At 32.3% G+C, this 17,204-nt stretch overlaps 1 pseudogene; it reads left to right on the top strand.

Annotated features, from left to right (window-relative positions):
• LOC149528224 (putative disease resistance protein RGA3) overlaps positions 1-16,810 on the top strand; it is a 110,301-nt pseudogene extending 93,491 nt beyond the window's left edge.
• Positions 16,811-17,204: the final 394 nt, after the last annotated feature.

Raw genomic sequence — 17,204 nt, forward strand, 5'->3', positions numbered from 1 at the left:
AGCTCAAACTTCTCTTTCTAGGAAATAAGTTTTCCTCTACATGACTTGACTTGACTAATTTGCTTCAAGTGGTCTGCTCATGATGGAAATGATGAATACCATCTAGAGAAAATCATTAGAAATTGTCACCATGTATATATCCATGTAAAATGAAGATGCATTATAACTAGATACCACATATTTCTTTGTACAAGTTTTCACTTTCAATATTTGTTTTTAAGGCAAACTAGGTACCTACCTAAGCACCATTAAAAAAATATTAAAACAAACTGTATGAGAGTGAAAAAAAAAATAGATGACATTTGAAGTGAAGGAAATCACCATGAAAATTCTCACTAAGGGGTAGGTGCTATACAAAGTCTTCTACAGTCAACCATTCAGATGCTATAATATCTCATGGCGTTTGTTTCTACTAGCATAGTCTTACAACTATTGTGGTGATAATCTCTCAGTAGTTTATATAGCTTTGCTAAAAGAGATGATGATGACTTGTTTTGCACTTTGCTTCTGTTTGGTGGGCTTTAGTACTATTGCAAAATGTGTTCTTGAAGAGTGTGGTTCGATTAAGGTGAGTTATCCTTTCTAGATTAACAAGCCTGAATGCAGACTCCTTAGTTTTCAAATCTATTGCAATATGGATGGGCACACTAGAGTTAAGGCTTTTTTTCTCCCTGTTGATGTTGGTAATGTACTATTATTATGAGTGGTTTTGAAAAAGGATATTATTATAAGATTTGGGATATCAGTTATTTTGGTCATATTGGCATTAAGTTGACTTCACTTAGTGTTTGTTTGTTTGTTGGAGTAGGAATATGAAAATAGGAATAAGAAATGTATTCTATATTTGGTAACCCAAATCAAAATAGGGAATAGACAAACATATTCCAATTTTGTCACTAAAATGAGCATATGTCCATTCCAAAAAATAGTTGTTACTGGAATAGGCCATTCCTATTCCCAGCCTATTTTTTTTTAAATTTTTTTTTAATTAATTAATTTTTTAAAAACATTTTTCTTAATTTAAAAAAAAAAAATTTAAATTTTTTTATTATTATATTTATTTTTAAAAAAAAAAAACTTCATTGTATTCCTATTCCATTTTTTTACAACCAAAAAAGGGAGTAATATATTCCCAATCAAATACCAGGTTAACCAAATAAGAATGGGATTACTCTTTTCCATTCCTAGTCCACATTTTCATTCCTATTCTAATTTTTCATTCTAATTTTCTATTCTTATGCCAATAAACAAGCAAGCCCTTAAAGCTTTTTCATGTCAGGGAAGTGAAGTGGTAGACCATTTCAAGAGGTTTGAGTTACCAAGGTCTTTCTATTTTTTTCCATGTCTGATAAATTTGTGGTTGTTGGTTGCAATGTAGCCTATAATTACACAATTGTAGATTTAGGGTTATGATTAGATTCAACATAAATAATGATTTTTTTATCTTTTTGTTCATTTCCTTCTTATCTAGAAACTTCTCCTAAAATCCATTCCTTTGATTGCTTACCTTACCCTTTTCTTGCATTAAATCATCCAAGTCATCCATCCTTATCTTCAACATGCTTTACATATTCTAAGAAATTAACTCTATTAGCTAGAAATCATGATTTCCTCATAAACTATCAAAATATTTTCCCTCGGCCAACACTATATTCTGACACTCTATCATCACTAGTTACTCAATCACTACCATCATTCTTGTTTGACACATATGTTAGAGTAATTAGATATTTTCTAATTAACTCTATTTTTCTTAAGCTAAATTTTAGGCATCTAATTATTAATTATTAGATGCAATAGGTTAGACCTTTTTTGAGTTTTGATCTCCTTTATAAGGATGATATGTCTTTGTAATTAACCAATTCATTTTTTATAATAGCAATTCATCTTTTTGCTCATCAAGAATGTCGCATCTATGGATCTAGCAATTCTAGCCTCCATGACTTTTTGCTTCTCTTCTATGACATGTGTTTGCATGTAGGCAATTCTTGGGAGATATGGAGTTGATCTTTCATCAACTTCAACAATATATACTAACACTCAATCAATGCTAATGCTTGGTCAACACTACTTCTGCTTGACTTATACTATCACTCAGTTGACACTAGCATCACTCTACATCTATTGCAAGTTCTTTAATATTATGCTCTATTCCTAGGTCAAGCCTATGCATTTAGTTAGTCTTTGATCATTTCTTCAAGGCTTGGGTACAACTACCTTCTCCACTTGTAACATGATTAAACAATCACTTTATCTTTTTGGAGTCTAACTAATCAAGTTCCTATTATAATTTCTTCTTATAACTCAACCTTTCCTCTAGGTTCTTTTGCTATGTTCAACTCCATATATCCTCTTCATCAATCATCTAGATATGGCACTCAAACCAGATAGAAAACTATCTTACCAATAATGTTTGACATCAATGACAATATAACAATAGTTCTAGTTGTAGTTTTCAACACCTCTTAGAAAAAGAGAGGAATAAGGTGAAATGAGAATCAAAGGATGGAAGTTAATGGTTTCTAAACTTAAGATAAGTTCATACTTGTTGACTATGAAATTGAGTTATTTACGAAATTACAAAACTTGTAGCAGAAAGACACAATTGTGAAGGGATACATTATAGATTTTTAAAACTTTACCATTAGGTGTGGTCACAAAGATTTTTCCATGGAAAAGGTGGCTAGGTATGTTAATGGTTTAAAGTTGAATATTCAAGATGAGATTCATATGTTACAGATAGATTTGGTAGAATTTTTTTATCAGTATTCCATTAAGGAAGAAGATAAGCTAAAGAGGAAACATCGGAGTAACCTTAGAGGAATGGATAAACAAGAAAGCAATATGAAAGAAAAGTAGGTAGATGAAGAAGGACCTAAATTTAATGCACCTAAGAGAAGGATGGGTGGTGGTGAATTTAGATGTGCATGTTTTAAATGTTATTAGAATGAACATAGGGCTTTAAATTGGAAGAAATTTCTTGTGTTACAAGAGGAACCTATTGCACAAGATGATGGTGAAAACCTTATGGTTCCTAGAATATTGGTGATTCAAGAAAATATTGAATCTTGTCAAAGAAGGATCTTGTTCAAAATCATTTGTAAGTCAGGAGGTAAATGTTGTAAGGTGATCATGGATGTTGTTAGTATAGATAACATAGTTTCTAAGGAAATGGTTCAAAATCTAGAGTTAAAGAGGTTGAGTAATCCTTGTCCTTATAGGGTAAGTTACTTATAGGATAAGCATGATTTAGCAGTGAGAATAGTGCCTAGTGAATTTCAACTCTGGGCCTGATGTAGATCAAGTATTGTGTGACTTTTTGAACATGAGTGCTTGTCATGTGTTTCTTGGAGACCTTATTAGTATGATTGCAAGGTTGTACATGACTGTGTCAAGAATAAATTCAACACTAAGAACAAATTTTCATTGATTCCTTTACAAGAAATAGAGATAGGTATATGAGCTTAAGCATCAAAAAGAATATTAAGCTACAAACTAATTGGAGGGTTGGAGATTAAAGGGAACAACCTACATGTAGTAGAAGACAACATAAGAGGTTACATGGCATCAAGGTTTATGTGTGTGTTGCACATGAGAGATCTAAAAAGGGGAGTGATTTACAAAAGAGAAGATGCAAAGAAGAGAAGGTTAATGTTGTTGAGGATGTGTAGATCAAAAATCAGTATGGGATTCATATGTGTTGAATTAAACTATATGTTCTTGAGTTTCTAATAATATCTTGTTCTCACCTAGGATATCTAATGCAAGAGCCTCCTTGGGAAGTTGGTAATCTTTCATCATTTCTTAGGTAAGTACTTTTACTTTGTTCTTGCTAAAAATTTGGTTGAAAGTGGAGTTGGTGATCGAGATTCTAATTTCTATCTTGGAATCTAGTTAGAGACCTATAATTGGAGATCATATCTCTTCTATCACACTTTATTTGGGTTTAGTTATGATCACTGGTTAGGATGGTTGTGTTTTTACTGTTTTAGATCTAGATATGTTGACATTGTTTCAATGATATTCATGAGTTGTATTCTTATTGATTAGTTTAGGTTGTGTTATCAATTTTGAGGTTTTTATTCACTGGTTATGTGTTCTTCACTTATTTATTTGTGAGTCATGGGTTTCTCTAGAAGTTTTGGATCAATCAAGTTAGTATGTATGGATCTTGAGGCAAATTTATGTGTGGCAAACTTGGTGGCTAAATCATTTCCAGAAGTTTCTTTATTTGAAGTAATTATCCATAATTGAAGGTCAACTAGTCTAATACATTTTTCTTTGGATACATAACATTTGAATGTCAACCTATTAGGGCATTGTGTTTAATATAGGGTTTGTGATCATGAGTATGTAGCTAAGGTATCAAAGAAGATAAAAGATCAAGCTAGGGGCATCTTATGGGGTGATAGCTTGCAATAGAGGGATCAAATTGGAGATGAGTCATTTCTATTTTGTATGTTGTTGTAACCAAGAATGCCTAATAACCTCACATGTTGGTTGTGATTTTTTTTTTAAAGAGTTATTGTTTGAATCATATCTCTATTTTGGTATCTTGATTGAGTAATTGTCAATTAGAAGTTTGCTCATCCCCTTTGGAGATTCACCATTCCTTGCATTAGATCAACTATGTTGGTTTTCATTCAGCAAGCTCTAAGATGGTGGTTTGTGTGTTGTTTTTGGCACAACTATTCCTTAGTTGTTTACATAGGTGCTTGATTCTCTATATGACAACTAAAATCTTTTTATAAAAAAATCTTTTAAGTCATTGGGTGAGCTAATGGTAAACATAGTTTGACAATAAATTAAGAAGTTGTTTGTTTAAAACATAATTGATAGTAGTTGTTGAAGCTGATGGAGAGAGTAGCAGACAAAATAAGTCTATGCAAAACTAGCTTCACAGAGTTCTTGACATTGCATGGAAGGCAGAGAATATACTTGAAGAATCTGCTATTAATTCTTTGTATGCCACAAATGCTCAATTTTTTATTTTGAGTTGTAAAACAATTGATTTTTTGCCATCAAATGGGGACATGAATTCAAAAGGTGAGAGCTCCACTAAGCTCTATTGTTGAAGATGGAGAGCTACTAAATATAGTTCACACTAACAGAGAAAAATCATCAAGTAGTTCCTAGGGGCAACTATCTAAGTGATGGAGTCTCTTGCATCATGATTCCAAACCAGTGGGTATACAATCCAAGATTCAAAATATGGCAACTTTGATGGAAAACCCCAAAATTCTAATTATTGTAGTTGTTGGAATGGGGGGGATTGGAAAAACCTACCTTCTGTTGGAAGTATTAGAGTTCTAAGAGGGGGGCTGAATTAGAACTATATGAATTTAATTCAAAAACTAATTACAATTCTTATACAATGCATAAATGAATGTAAAGTTGTGCTGAAAAATATAAACATTCACCATGAATAGAAAGAAATATCAACTCACAAAATATAGAGACACGTATTTTGTCAAGTGGGAAACCCTAAAAATTTCTCAAAAAGGGTTTGTCCTAGGGAGAAAAACCACTCCATGAACCTATAATCTTTACTGAGCTTCAACTCCTTTACAATCAACAACAATATCTGCTCATGGTGTTCAACCCTTTATATCTTTTGCTATTCTTACAATCTCATATACACATACAAATGTATATGTTGCATCTATACATGTATATAAGCTTATAACATAGCTTTTGAATACAACTCTTTTCAAGTTTTCCTCAAACTTATATGTGTCTCTTTTTAAGACCTTTTTCACACATATTTCTTTCAGAATTTACAAATGATCTCTATAAATAGAGATGAAATTCAAAATGAATCAATTATAGAACCAACTAAACCAATTAGGATCATTTTACAAAACCCCTTTGTGAAATGTTGTTGTTAAAACCAACTCATATTAGTTAAGCCTCAGATTTGTTCATGTTCAGCAATATAAACTTCAAACTGTGCAGGTAGGATTTCGTATTTGATACCCTCATAGAAATGCCTTCTCAACAAATCAAAAAATCTTCAAAAAAGTTATCATTTAAAGGTTCAAACCAGTGACCCTATTCATCCTTGAATTTTTATTTTAAAATAGGAACTGTATTTCTTGCAACCAATCATAAACTAGAAACTTTTCTTTTCAACTTTTCAAAACAATTGCCATAAAAGAACACCAAAAATCTCTGTCTTTTAAAACCTAATTTGAAAAAGTCTTCCATATTATCACAACAAAGAACTTGTCTTCAAAAAACCTTCATTTCCTTTTATTTTCTAACTGTAATTTTATTTCTAGTTTGAAAAAAAATTCAAACTTTCTTTTCAAAAATTGAGACAAGGTTTTGAAATAAAACTTTTTAGAGTAGAAAACTTTACTTGAACCTTATTCCTCCTTTTAAATTTCATTTTTGGAAGAAAAAAAATTTCAATCTAAAAGCATTCATAGGTTTCATTTCTATTAAATGTCAAAAACCCTCTTAAGCATTGGATAAATTTGCAGCACATACACGTTGCCAACTGGAACAAAGATTTTTTTTTTTTTTTTAAAATTACCTCCAACATTCTTTATCACAGAGATCATGTTCTTGACCTTTTTCTCTATATTGAAGGAAACTCCATTATTCATCTCTCATGCATAGGTAAATGAAAATGAGTATATTAATAAGAATAGAGATTTGATAAAACCAGCAAGATCCTTCAAAATTGTAGATAAAGATGTAGCCATAATTTCACTGGTAAAATAAAACATTTCTAGTTCAAACAAACCTTTATTTTGCAGATATTGCTTTGTAGAGCAACAACCCATATTCAAAATCCATAGTAAAACAAGAATTTCTTTCATCAAAAGAAACTTTACCAGTTTGCAAAAAAAACATAAAAACTTCACAATAACGTTCGCAGTGTTTTAAGAATTCTATCAAAAATAATGCCCACAACCTTAATTCTATTTCAATTTCCTTTTGAGTCCGCTATATAATCCTAACACATGGTGGAGCATGCGGGCTATTATTAATAGCCACATTAACAGTCATGTACTGACCATTTAAAAATATTCTTTTAAGGCTCTACTGTAAAACAGCATTCGAAACCTTTTCTTTTGTTTTTTTTTTTTTTTTTTAATGCCACATTTTTCAAGTCCTTCAAAAAAATTTCAATCGGTCAGACTTGCCAATTTTTAAACACCTTTTAATACTGCCTCATGTTTTATATGTCATGTGTAATATGTTAAGTTTGCCACCTTTATCATTTTTCCATTTACCACCTTTTCATATTACCTTAGTGCATTTTGCCAACATGGTCAACAATCTCCCCCATATTTTGAGGTAGAAATTTTATCAACTAATATAGACAAGATGATATACAAAATATATAGATTCAACCATTTCTTTATATAACATCTAATATATATATATGTTGAATGAATAATAAATATGTTGTATAAGTATTCTATAAGAATACAATGTTGATATAATGCTGATACAGAACTAACCACTAAAGAATACTAATCACAAAAAATAAAGATATGCTACTAATATGTGAAATGTCAACTATACCAACTGAAACCAAAACCAACTGAAATAAAAAAATGCCAACTATGCCAAGTGCCAACTGAAACCAACTAAGATTAATCTCCCCTGAAAAAATTTCATCAAAAAATTTGACCATCTGCTTTTCATGGAAAAAATTATGTGAAAGGAGTAGAAACCTAACACAGAATGTTTATTAGCAAAGATCTTATATTAGCATTGATTGAGAGAAAACTCCCAATCTAGTTCTTAACTATTCAAACAACTCCCTAGGTAGAGCTTTGGTAAAAATGTATGCTGCATGTCCTTGAGTAGGCACATAAATCAACTTGAATTCATTATTAAGAACTTTATCTCAAAGGAAATAAGTTTAATGGCCACATGTTTTGTACATGAGTGCATTACTAGATTTTTACTTAATTGAATAGCACTCATATTGTCACGCATGATAGAAATAGGTTTTGAAACCTGAATACCTAAATTAGATAATTGATAGTCCATCCAAATCAATTGAGTATAGCATGTTCTAGCAGCAACATATTCAGATTCACAAGTAAACAAGGTGACACAATCTTGTTTCTTACTATGCCAGGCAACTAAATAATCACCAAGAAAGAAGGTTGCACCACTAGTGCTCTTTTTATCATCAGATCCACCCCAATCTACATCAATATAACTAGAAAGTGCAAAATTATTGTTGTGAGGATACCATAAACCATAATCAAGTGTGCCTTGAATGTATTTCAGTATTCTATTCACTGCATTTAGATGAGATTGTTTTGGATCAGATTGAAATCTTAACACCATACATGCTACTTGTATTATGTCACATCTAGATGCTATAAGATATAACAAACTTACAATCATGGATCTATAAAGAGTTTGATTTACTAAAGGTAAGTCATCATTCTTTATTAACTTGCAACCTATCTCCATAGGATTACTTACTAGTTTATAGTCAACCATATTACACTATCTCGACATTTCTTTTGCATATGTTGTTTGAGAAAGAAACAATCCATTTTCAAGTTGTGAGACATGCAAACCAAAGAAAAATGTGAGCACACCCAACAATGACATTTCAAGCTCAAATTCCATAATTTTTGATAAATATTTTGCTAATTCATCATTAGTAGACCCAAAAATAATATCATCCACATAGATTTCTATTGCCAAAATATCATCATTTATGACTTTGATATACAAAGTACTATTTGCCTTTCCACGAGATAATCCATTTGCAATTAAATGTGTATCCAACTTGAAATACCAAGCTCTAGGAGTTTGTTTTAAACCATATAAAGCCTTTTTGAGTCGATAAACATAATCAAGTTTGTCAGGAGATTCAAAACCTTATGTCTATTCCATATAGACTTCCTCTTCAAGATACCCATTGAAGAATGCAATTTTGACATCTATTTGGTAAACAGTAAATTTTTTATAACTGGCATATGGAAGGAAGATTCTGATTGATTCCATCCTTGCAACTGGTGCAAAGGTTTCACTAAAATCAATTCCTTCTTGCTGAGCATAACCTTTGCATACAAATCTAGCTTTATTCCTATTCACTTTGCCATCTTCATTTTGTTTGTTATAGAATACCCATTTTCCACCTATGATATTTTTGTCATTAGGTCTAGGAATAAGTTCCAAAGTCTTGTTTTTCTCTATTTAGTTTATTTCTTTTTGCATAGCATTTTGCCAATAGGAGTCTGATAAGACTTTAGCAACACTCTTTGGTTCAAAATCTGATATCAAGCAAAAATGTTCAACAATGTTTACTTGTTCATCCATTTTGTCTTTTCTTCTAGTTAAGATCCCTTTTTCTACATCTCCAATAACTTGAGACTCGGGATGTTTCTTAGCAATTATTCTAGAAGATGTCTTTATTTTTGAATCAATACTTATTGCTTTGGGACATGAATAGTTTTCTGGTTCAATTTCATTAGCAAGTTTAGTTTCAACATTTTCAAGATGTTCATCAAGTAAAGGTTTTGATTTTTGGAATGGTGTATCTTCATGATCCTTTTTATTATTGTAGCACGCAAAATTTTCATCAAATACAACATTTATGGCTTCTACAATTTTATTCAGCCCTTTATTATAGCATTTATAGGCTTTTCTATGTGTAGAGTATCCAACGAAAATCCCTTCATCAAATCTTGAATTGAAGTTCTCTAAAGAATCATCATTCTTTTTGATAAAACATTTACAACCAAAAATATTGAAATTTTTGACATGTGTAGTTTTTCCATTCCATAATTCATATGGAATATAAGCTATTCTAACTTTGATTTGTGCTCTATTTAGGATGTAGACAATTGTATGAACAACTTCTTTCCAAAATTTATCAGGAAGTTTTGCTTCATTAAGCATGGTCCTAGTCATTTCTTTTACAGTTCTATTTTTTCTTTCTACAACACCATTTTGCTATGGTGTCCTAGTAGTATAGTATTGTTTTTTTATGCCATGTTTTTCACAATACTCAATAAATTCCTAAGAGGTGAATTATCCTCCCCTATTTGATCTTTAACATTTTAGTTTTAAGTCAATTTCTCTTTCTACCATTTTTCTAAAAAATTTAAAACTGTCAAAGGCTTCTAATTTATGTTTTAGAAATGTTACCTAAACCATCCTTGAACAATCATCTATGAACAATATGAAATATTTTTCACTATTTAACGAAGTAGTTTTAGTTGGACTACATAGATCATTATGCACTAGCTCAAGTGGTCTATTTGATGAGTATTCTTTTGTTTTAAAAGATACTCTTGTTTGTTTTCCTTTTACACATTCTTCACAAATATTTTCTAGATTGGTTATTTGTGGTAATCCTTTGACCTTTTTATTCTTACTATTTCTAGCAAGATTATCAAAGCTTAGATGTCCCAATCTCTTATGCCACAACCAATTCTCTTCTACTTGACTCATAAGACAAGTATTAACTAATGAAGTTTCTTGAATAGTAAATCAATTATGTTATAAAGATTTCCACCTGTTCTTAACCCACTAGCAATGACTATCTCTTCCATTTTTGATATAACATCCTTTTGCATTAAAAGAAATAGAGTATCCATTATCACAAATCTAACTCACAGTTAAAAGGTTATGTTTTAAACCTTCAACAAAGTATACATCATGAATTGGTGTATCCTTGTTCAAAATTATTAAGCCTCTTCCTATTAGATAGGCTCTTGAATTATCACCAAATCATACAAACCATCCATCAAAATCTTCTAGGGTTTTGAATTTGCTTTTACACCCAATCATATGGTGTGAGTAGCCACTATCCAAAACTCATGTTGCAAGTTTTTTGAGAAAATAGGGTTGTTTCAACAATTAAAGACTTTTTAGTTGTCTTCACTTACTTCCAGATCTATTTAGGTCTCCAATTCAATTTGCATTGATTTGCATAATGGCCATAGTGAAAAAATTTAAAGCACCTGATAATTCTTCTTTTGCCTTGATTGGTGTTGTTTTCACAAAAAATAGCCTTTTGCCCAAAGACATTTCAGTTGAAACAATAACCATTAAAAAATTTAAAAAAATTCTGATTAGAAGATTTTTCAAATGAACTTTGTAGAATATTTAATTTTTTGTCCTTTTCTTTAAGTAAGAATTTTTTATTTTCTATAATCAGATTTGCTTCTTTTAACTTTTCTTGAAGTTTTTGGTTTTCAATTTCATGATTTGAAATTAACTTCTTTAATCTTTTAAGTTCTTGCAAAGATTTTAGAATTGTGATGTGAGTATCAGGATTTAACTGTGTGATTTTGAGTCAAACTCGATGACCCATGTTTCATGAGTAGTGATTCAACATGAATCCATCTCTCATGAGAATAAATGGAACACTTAGCACTCATTGGATCTAGGTGATGCTCACAGGGGTGAAGCACCGGGACTTCCCGGGAGGTCACCCATCCCAGTACTACTCCAGCCTGAGCGCACTTAACTACGGAGTTTCCTCCACAGTACATGGGTCATCGAGTTTGACTCAAAATCACACAGTTAAATCCTGATACTCACATCACAATTTGACTAGTTGTGGAAATCATGTCCTACTTATCAAGATTTTAGAAGTTATTCTTTGATATCTATTTCTTCATCTGAATCAAATGAAGATTCGAATTCATTGGATTCAGGTTTATGGGTGTGGACTATTTTAGCCAGAAATAGTCTTTCCCCTTCTTCATCAACATCACTAGATTCTTCATTTGAATCTTCTTTAGACAGAAAACTTTTCTTTTTGAAATCCTTGAATCTTTTGTTTTGATTCCAATGTTTCTTTTTAGAAAACTTTTTAGTTTTCTCATCACAATCTTCTAGTTCAACATTTGGACATTTTACAACAAAATGTCCTAACTGACCACAACTAAAACATTTAGGTTTTCTTTTATACTTCTTTCTCATTCTTCTAACCAACAATGCTTCTAAAGCATCTGTTAGGTTTGAATCACTCTCATCATGTTTTTCAACCTTAAAAGCTATTCCTTTTGATGAGGAACTAGCTTGATTACTAATCCTCATTTCATATGTAGTTACTATTCCTTGCAATTGATATAGAGTCATTTTAGAAAAGCTTTTTTTTTCTTCTAATGCAGATATTTTAGTTTCAAATTTAGGTAATACAAACCTAATAACTTTTGAAATTATATCATGTTCTTTAATATGTTCACCTAGACCCTTTCTAGCAGTTACTACCTCATCAATTCTTAAGAAGTATGCTACGATGGTTTCATCTTCATTCAATTTTAGATTATCAAACTATGTTTTGAGAGTTAGCAGTTTGGATTCTTTTACTTTTTCATCTCCTTGATAGATTGTTTCAACTTTTTCTCAAATGTCATTTGTTGACTTGCAATAGAGAACTTTAGCAAAAACATCTTTTGTGAGACCACAAAGAAAGGCATATCTTGCCTTCTTATCCAACTCAAATGTCAATTTATCATTTGCATCAGTCGAGACTATTGGTGGGATAGTATACTTTGTAATAACAACATCCCACATTCTTACATCTAAAGAATGTATAAATGCCTCCATCATTACTTTCTAGAAGACATAATCATTTCCATCAAATAGTGGAGCCTTGTTAAGGAAAGCCCCTTTAGCTTGTGCCATAACTTCCAAAATAAAATAAAATCCCTAGAACAATTCTTAAGATGAATCTTATACTCTAATACCACTTGTTGGAAGTATTAGAGTTCTGGGAGGGGTGTGAATCAAAACTATATGAATTTAATTCAAAAACTGATTACAATTCTTATACAATTCATAACTAAATGTAAAGCTATGCTAAAAAATATAAACATTCACCATGAACAAAAAGAAATATCAACTCACAAAATATAGAGACATGTATTTTGTCAAGTGGAAAACCCTCAAAATTCCTCGAAAAGGATTTGTCATAGGGAGAAAAACCATTCCATGAACCTGTAATCTTTATTGAGCTTCACTCCTTTACAATCAGCAACAATAACTACTCAGGGTGTTCAACACTCTATATCTCTTGCTATTCTTACAATTGCATATACACATACAAATGTATATGTTGCATCTATACATGTATATAAGCTTATAATGTAGCTTTTAAATACAACTCTTTTGAAGTTTTTCTCAAATGTATATGTGTCTCTTTTTAATACCTTTTTCCGACATATTTCTTTCAAAATTTACAAATGATTAGGGTCCTCTTACAAAACCCCTTTGTGAAATGTTGTTGTTAAAACCAACTCATATCAGTTAAGCCTCAGATTTGTTCATGTTCAGCAATATAAACTTCAAACTATGTAGGTAGGATTCCGTATTTGAAACCCTCAAAGAAATGCCTTTTCAATAAATGAAAATATCTTCAAAAAAATTGTCATTTAAGGGTTCAAACCAATGACCCTATTCATCCTTGGCTTTTCATTTTAAAATAGGAACTGTATTGCTCGCAACCAGTCATAAACTAGAAACTTTTCTTTTCAACTTTTCAAAACAATTCCCATAAAAAAAACACCAAAAATCTCTGTCTTTTAAAACTTGATTTGAAAAAGTCTTCCATATTATCACAACAAAGAACTTGTCTTCAAAAAACCTTCATTTCCTTTTATTTTCTAACTATAATTTTATTTGTAGTTTGAAAAAAATTTCAAACTTTCTTTTCAAAAACTGAGACAAGGCTTTTGAAATAAAACTTTTCAGAATATAAAACTTTACTTGAACCTTATTCCTCCTTTTAAATTTCATTTCTAGAAGAAAGCCAATTTCAATTGAAAAGCATTCATAGGTTTCATTTCTGGTAAATGTCAAAAACCCTCTTAAGCATTCGATAAATTTGCAGCACATACCTATTGTTGACTAGAACAAAGACTTTTTTTTAAAAAATTACCTCCAACATTCTTTATTGCAGAGATCATGAACTTTTTTCTCTATATTGAAGGAAACTCCATTATTCATCTTGCATGCACAGGTAAATGAAAATGAGTATATTAACAAGAATAGAGATCAAATAAAATCAGCTTCAAAATTGGAGATAAAGATGAAGCCATAATTTCACTCGTAAAAGAAAACATTTCCACTTCACGCAAACCTTTATTTTGCAGATATTGCTTCATAGAGCAACAACCCATATTCACACTTTATAGAAAAACAAGAATTTCTTTCATCAAAAAAAACTTTACCAGTTTGCAGATAAAAACAAAAAAACTTCACAATAATGTCCAGAGTGTTTTAAGAATTCTATCAAAAACAATGTCCACAACCTTAATTCCATTTTGATTTCCTTTGGAGTCCGCCATACAATCCTGACACATGGCAGAGCATGCGGACTGTTATTAACAGCCACGCTAACAGTCACGAACTGACCATTTAAAAATCTTCTTTTAAAGCACTGCTGTAAAACAGCATTCGAAACCTTTTCTTTTGTTTTACATTTATTTTCAATGCCACATTTTTTGAGTCCTTTCAAAAAACTTTCAATCGGTCAGACTTGCCAATTTTTAAACACCTTTTAATACTGCCTCGTGTTTTATATGTAATGTGTAATATGCCGAGTTTGCCACCTTTATCATTTTGCCATTTGCCACCTTTTCATATTACCTTAGTGCATTTTGCCAACATGGTCAACACCTTCTCCAGCATGTCTACAACAGCTGGAAAGAAAGGTATTAGAAATCTGCTCGGTTCTCAGTTTCTTAGTTTTATTCTGTTTCCAAATTGCAGCCTGATTTAGCCTTCCATTTAGATGAGAATTTATGTAAGAAAATTAGTGTGTAGAATAAGTGAAGAGCTAGCAGCAGAGTCGATTCACGCCTTTATGCTAGAGAAGAGGTGTCTTATTGTTACAGATGATGTCTGGAGAGCTTCTAGAGAAGGTGACTTGCCAACCAAACTTGGCATACCAGTCGGAGAAGACAGTCGATGCAAAATTGTGGTTAGCACAAGAGATAAGAATGTTTTTGAAAATCTCATCGTTAAGATCTATGAGATTGAACTTTTGACAGAAGAAGAGAGTTGGAGACTGTTTTGTGCTCACGCGTTTCCTAAACTTGAGGAAAACAGACCGACTCGGTGAGGTAGCTCGTAGAATCTCCAAGGAATGTGGGAAATTGCCTCTTGCAATCAAAATCACGGCAGCATCTCTCGCAACAACTACACTGCCAAGTCAGTGGCAGTTAAAGTTAAGTGAGCTGGAAAAGGTAGTCACTTCCAATTCCGACCACCAATATGTCATGAATATTCTCAAGCTGAGTTACCACTCCCTCCCTGCACATTTGAAGGCTTGTTTTGCTTACCTTTCCTTTTTCCCCGAGGATGAGGTAATAGAGTGTGAGTATCTAATACATCTGTGGATGGGAGAAGGGTTCATTCCAGATGGAGAGAAACCATGGAATTGTTTATATCAGCTTGTGATCCTCTGCTTGGTTGAAGCATGGGAAGAAGAATGGAGATTGAAGAAATATTGTAAAGTTCATGACTTATGGCCATCTTTATATCTGGAGAAAATAGATGCGCATTCAGTGTTGAGGATGCCTTCCCTAAATTGCATTCTCCACATACAGTTGATGATCACTGGTGTCGTCTATTCTTGGCAAAGAAAGATATTGATGATCACTGGTGTCGTCTATTCTTGGCAAAGAAAGATATTGATGATCACTGGTGTCGTCTATTCTTGGCAAAGAACGATATTGATGAGCGTGCCATTTCAGCTAGGCGCCCTGTTTCTCCCACACTTGTCCGCACACTTTCACTCTGCCGCAATATGAAATTTGGAGGGAACATTCAGGGAATGTTATTTGATAGTATGAGAGTTTTGTGGGTTCTGGACTTGAGCCACTCAAGTATCTCCACATTACCTGCTTCTGTTGGAAAGATGAAGCTTCTCAGAGTGTTGAATTTGAGTGGGACAAAGATTGAGAAGGTGCCAGAGTCTGTGAGACATCTGAAGAGTCTCACTTATCTTAATCTCTCTGGATGCGGTGGATTAGAGTGAAGTCTTCAGGCACCAAAATGTATAAGTGAGCTCAAATGTCTTCAGCATCTGGAAGGTCCATTTGAGAAAATGCCAAGTGGAATATCAAAGCTGGAGTCTCTGAGAACAGTAAGAATCACAGGGGAACGGTGGTTGTCACTGTCTATGGAAGAGGCCGATGGCATGTTAAAGTTAGAGGAGGTTGGCAAGATGGGGCAGATTGAGGAAATACGTTTTCAGGTTAAGCATGAGTCACAGTTGAAGAGGATTGAAGAAGGGATCCTTAACAACTTGAACAAAATGCTTCGGCTTGACATCAGAAATAAAATTGCTGGAATGCAGTCAGTTTCAGAGAGATTAAGCGCAATGACACTTCTGCAACATCTCAGACTGAAATTTTTTGATGTGCCAACATGGATATGTTGTTTGAAATATCTCACGTTCCTTTACTTGCAGAATTGTGATTGCAGTGATTATCCACAGTTTCAAGCAATGCCATGTCTAGTGAGTTTGTGGTTGGATGTGAACAGAAGATGCAAAGAATTGCCAAGGGAATTTGGAGAGCCAGGAGGGTTTCCCCGTCTCCGCTTCTTTTCTATACATGATTTTCCTGAATTGGAGGTGTTTCCCAAAATAGAGGATGGAGCCATGCCCTGCCTTGAGAAGCTGGAGTTATGGGATTGTAGGAAGGTGAATAAAATAGGAGAGGGATTTGAGCAGCTCAAAGGACTCAAAGAAATTAGTTTTAAATATTCAGGGACAGATGAATTAAGGGAGACATTCAAGGAAGGCGGAATATATTGGCAGAAAATCAAAGCATCCAATCCAGAGATAGTAATAAAATAGTAATAGAACAGAAATATTTGTATTTGTTGTTTTCATGATTGAGTTGTTGACATAGTTGTAGCCATTTAGACTCTCTACAATTGATCAAGATTTTCAATTGTATTTATAGCATTTATTCAATAAAAAATTATATTTTATCTATTTAGATATATGCAATCATTTGTACTTATATTAAGACATTTAAATATTGTGATATTGTTATTAATATAGTTTTTGAGTCAAACTTATTGATGCATGTATCATGAGTAGTAATTCACACATGAATCCATCTGTCGTGAGAATAAATGGAACACTCGACACTCACAGGATATAGGTGATGTACTCACTAGATATAGGTGATGATGTTTTGGGGTGAAGCATTGGGACTTCCCAAGAGGTCACAGTTTAAAACCTT

This window comes from Cupressus sempervirens, chromosome 11 (genome assembly GCF_028749045.1).
Source record: "Cupressus sempervirens isolate cs-2001-9-10 chromosome 11, ASM2874904v1, whole genome shotgun sequence".
NCBI lineage: Eukaryota > Viridiplantae > Streptophyta > Pinopsida > Cupressales > Cupressaceae > Cupressus > Cupressus sempervirens.